At 36.2% G+C, this 5197-nt stretch overlaps 1 pseudogene; it reads left to right on the top strand.

The window, feature by feature from the left end:
• Window positions 1–367: 367 nt before the first annotated feature.
• Window positions 368–1938, top strand: LOC134244731 (transcription factor Maf-like; annotated as a pseudogene).
• The last annotated feature ends 3259 nt before the right edge of the window (window positions 1939–5197 follow it).

The raw sequence follows: 5197 nt of genomic DNA, 5'->3' as shown, positions 1-5197 counted from the left end.
ACTCCAGTCCTGATTTTAATGCTAGGCTAGTGCTCACAGTGGGGCTTTATATATTTGAAATATGTGATAGGACTAGATCTAATATTACAGCTTTTTAGGCCTAGTCTAATTAAAGTTTTTAATATTTCAAGTTTTGGCTTGCTCATATTGCACCACTTCGTTAGATCAATACATAGAAACGTTCAATCTCAACATTATTTTGACAGATCTGTCAAACACATCAGTGACTATGATGGAAACTTCCCGGCAATGTGATGTCATGTCGAACTAAATATAAAGCTGACTCTCTGCATTTATTGGTCGAGAGCTTGCAGGGTTTCTAAATATAGGAGTTACATCACATTAGTATATAAAGAGAAGGGATTCCCCCGCGGCCTCGTTGTTGCTCGCTCTTTCCGTCAGTCAGGTCGTATGGTGGTTGTGCCCTTGGACCACCGTCGATTTTTCTCTGAGCGGAACGAAACAGAGATACGTGTGCCTGTTTGTTATAAACAATCCGAAACTTGAATATCTATATTATCAAACGACCGGGAAAATACTGCGAAACACAACCATTTTCTAGCTGAATTTAGCTTGTGATCGGTGACCTAGTTCCGCAAAGATCGAGCCGAGCCTACACGAGGAGCCGGCCAGCTGATTTCCAATATGGAGGCCGACCAACATTTAGCTAACGACTACATTTCCGATTTTGATCTTGATCAATTACTTGATCCTTCAGCAATAAAAAAGGAGACAAATAAATTCGCTGATTGTTGTGGGTCGGCGGTAAATGTCCCGTCCCAGCCCCAGTGAAGATTGCCAGGCCGACCGCACCTGCCCCGACTGGGCACAGTGTTCCACCGTCGCCAAGTTACGCAGAGAGTGTGCCCCCCAGTCCGACCGAGAATGAACAATTGATGGAGGATATAAGTTGGCTGACCCAGAGTGTTACAGGGTTCGTCGCCGGCTCTGACGACAGTTCTAGTAACGACAGCGATGTGGACATGCTCATATCATCCAGTCCCGAGTTTGTGAAAAATTTCAGCAAGTATTTGGTGTCGGGGGCTGAGGCAGGCAAGGGAGAGTTGCAGAGCACACCACCCATACAAGTTCAGGAAGAAAATGCAAAATTTAAACGCTCTCTCAGCAATGCAAGCACCGACAGCAATTTCAGTTCTGTGTCGTCCAATATGGCGGTCCAAGACAAAGTGGCCGTGAAAATAAAGACTGGCCTTAAAGCACCGAAAAGGAACAACATTAACAAAAAATTCGAGCCTTTGGAGGATGACGAATTGGTGATGCTCCCCGTGCGAGAGCTTAATCGTCGATTGCAGGGAATGACAAAGGAGGAAGTGCAGAAACTCAAACAAAAACGCAGGACATTAAAAAATCGAGGCTACGCGCAAAACTGCAGATCAAAAAGAATGCAGCAGCGCAGTGTATTGGAGAAAACTAATAAATCTTTAGAGCAACAAGTGCAGCAACTACAGAGGCAGCTCAGCTTGCTGACCCGCGAGAAGGAATTTTATAAGCAGCAGTGCGATCTTCTTGGGGCTCGATGCAGTATCATTACACAGGCAAGGAAGCGTGACGGTTCCCTTACTGACGGCTCTGTTTCTAGCTACCCAAGTTCCCCAGAGTAAAATTTCATTAACTCCAGGACAATAAATTTCCTCAAACCTTTCTAGACACCGCTGGGTTTGTGCTAATTTATTATCAAACTTTCATATCCTCAACAATTGAACATGGAAAAGAAAATTCATGTAAATATTGAGAAAATGTCCCAGCAACTATATTTTAGTTTCACCCAACTCTATCTGTGTATCTACTATAATATGTATAGTTAGATTCAGCTGTTGATAATTTTGTTGTTTATGTTTTTACAGTTCATCAACTATATAGTATGAAGTATGTACAAGCTGTTAATCCATGCTTACTCCAAGCGTCTGTTACTTGTTAAAATATCAGGTCCAGTCCAAAGACTATTTCTACCTACGTAGGTATTAATAGCTACCTAGGTATTTAAAGCTACCCAAAGTAGCTATTTTTACCTACTTTCTGCTTTACTTGCATTTTGTGGCCAAATGCAGGTACGGCGCAACATGGTGGGCACACAATTTCTTGATACAGTCACACTGATGATGAATAAGACAAAAATTTGGCCAAAAAATGAAAACTTTGTATCTTATCAATTTTGCATAGAAACTAATGTAAAATTGCCGATTCAGGAAGTTATCATTTTTTGGCCAAAATTTTGTCGTATTCATCATTAGTGTGACCGTATCAAAAAATATGGTATTCACCATGTTGCGCCGTTTGGTCTTTTGGTCGCAAAATGCAGAAATTATATAAAGTAGGTAAAAATAGCTACTTTTGGTAGCTTTAAATACCTAGGTAGCTATTAATAGCTACGTAGGTAGAAATAGTCTTTGGACTGGACCTGAATATGTTGTTTTAAAAAATCTTGTTGTTGAGTGGGGATAGAATTTCATCGTCTGCTTTCCTTGATATTATGAAAAATCTGTATTTTTTTTTTTTATCTTTTTTGATGTTGACCTCCTACTCTCCGATGTTATTTTGTTAGAGATGAATGATGAATTGAAAATTGTTCCCGACTTTTGTGCTCACAGAATTTTAATTGAGAAATATTTGTTTTAAATATTGAGTAAATTTCCACAAAAAGAGGAAATATCTGAGCATGCAATAGTTGTGAGCAATTTTAAGTACAACATTCACTTTTAGAGTACCCACTGCAAGGGCAAACATAAACCAGTGTGGTTACCTATAATGAAATGATCTGTGATAGTGGAAGTAAGGGGTCGTATCAAAACACCGATTTTTAAGACTTTTTAAATATTTTGAGTCCCTGTTTTGGGAATAGGACATTGCGAGTGAGATCTGGATTTTTTATACTGGAATTGTCTGGAAATGAAGCTTGTATGACAAAACTTTTGTGTGTTTGCCCGGAGAACTTGCAATAGAGGGCTTATTGTGGATTCTGATGGCAAATCAGAAAGTGAGAAAAGTTCCCATTGTTAGCTTTACATTATGAGATGTATAATTGTTTGTTTCTTTTAAATAATGTGTGAATGTATGAGTGAATTATTGTGTGTGTGAATATAATGTTACATTTTAAAAGTTAAAAAAAAAATTACAAAGAGCATCAACAAAATATTATAAAAATGTTTTAAAATGTGAAAAATATATATTTAAAAAAAATGCTGGTGTAATATAGGTTAACCAGTGCCAAAAAAATAGCAAAAATGTGAAAAAGTTAAAAAAAAAAATGCCCAGATGAATGTATATTGATATTGCAAAATATTGCCCTTCCAGCTTGCTTTTTCAGCAATTTAAAATTGTACTCACCAAATTGAGGATTAAGTGACCTGAAGGCAGGATTGTACCGATAGAAGTGTGGGCAAAATGGATCAGTCGGATACGACCCGTTCTTATTTACTGGACATGACATTAAAAAGAAATTTGTATGTAAAGTTAATCTTCTTTGCATCACAGATTTTTTGTATTAATGTATTTTGTAAAGCAGGAAGTCAAATGCAACCTTTTTAAGAGTTATATACTGTGTTGATGGCAATTTGTGAAAGAAATCTGGAGGGCTGTTGATTCAAAATGGCAACAGTAGTGCAATGAGTATGTTAAGAATAAGATTGTTATTGCAATAAATACTTGTTGAGCCTGTTTTTATCCAGTGAACAAAGTGCTTTTGAGGTGGATCAAACTTTCTGCTTTACATTTTAATGTTATCATGTTTGACTTGTTCGCCTGCTGGTGCAAGTAAATAACTGCATGAACTTATATTTTAGTTGTTTGTTTCTTTTGTTATATATTTTTATTAGGGGGGGGTGCCATTATTAGAAACACCTGTGAGTACAGAAAAGTGTTGACTTAAAGAAAAGGGAACCTTTGAAAAACATATGGCAATGCCGAATTATTAGAGTTGTTTATTAAAATGTAAACAACCTGGTACAAGTATATCAATGGTTTAACTGTGTTCCTAAGACCTCTCAGCAGTTAAAGTAGAAATGTGCATTTAAAGACACTGTACATGGATTGTGGTTAGATTGACTGCAGAACTTCCTTAGTATATATATATGTCCTGCTGCTATGAAACAAGGAAAAAAATACCGAACAACCATAAATTAGCAAAAGAGACAGTCACACATGAGTGCATTGAATTTAGGCATGGCTTACAGGTGACATATTGAACAAACAAACCTTTGTTATCAATAATCTTCATTGATGTAATTTAGAATTTTGTGATAAATTATCATCACAAAGGCAATGGTATACATCACCAAAAGGTCAAAATTAAATACGCAAAATGGTAAAAAATAATCCTTCAATGTTATGTAAAATGCAGAGAAGTTTGATAAAACTGAGTAATAAAAAGTGGTCAAAGCTTGACTCAGTTCTATAACATTTTTCCAGAACCTACCACCTTTTACAAATTTTTGTAGCTCTCATTTATGAAGAGGAAAGGAAGATCTTCTACAGTTCCATATAAAACTGATTTTCTATACATTCATGCAAAAGAATGAAGTTTTATTTGTCAAACAAATTTATATCACAGACTAGGTTAAAAATTTGAAACATACATTATAAATATTTTGAATATAGAAACAAGGAAACGATGAACTACTGGTAAGACAACATGGTAAACAAAACAAGAAAAATCACCATAGCTCAGACCATTAGATCATAAAATTAAAAATAGGTTTTGTTCACAAAAAAATGCAATTACTAAACATGTATTATTATTGATTAATGTATACACATACTGGACTGAGAAACTATGAGGTTCTTGATGGGATAACAAAAGTTAACCTGAGTGTGCTGACATTTGCGTTGTTTTAGTTCCCTTACTCCTCCATAGAACTGTGTTTCAACTTTTTGTAACCATACATTGAGAACACTGTAAAATTGTGAATTGTTCGTGGATTGCATAATTAATTCTACAGGTTTGGGGAAAGGTAGTTTCATGCATTCGCTCATATCGTCAAGAGAAATGTGGACTTGTGACTGCAATTATCAATTCATTAAGGATATGATGAAACTGGGGATGCATGATCACCATGAATTAATCCACAAATATTGAGCCACTACAAAATCTAAATACATGCACAGTAGATAATGTGCTCAATTGCAATGAAAATATATTCTCTTTACATATAACACAAGGAAACAGAGTAAAGATGAACCG

This window comes from Saccostrea cucullata, unplaced genomic scaffold, assembly GCF_032062105.1.
Source record: "Saccostrea cucullata isolate Sc308-1 unplaced genomic scaffold, CSIRO_AGI_Scuc_v1 ctg22172, whole genome shotgun sequence".
In the NCBI taxonomy this organism is placed as follows: Eukaryota; Metazoa; Mollusca; class Bivalvia; order Ostreida; family Ostreidae; genus Saccostrea; species Saccostrea cuccullata.
This window is presented reverse-complemented; position numbering and strand designations above follow the sequence as displayed.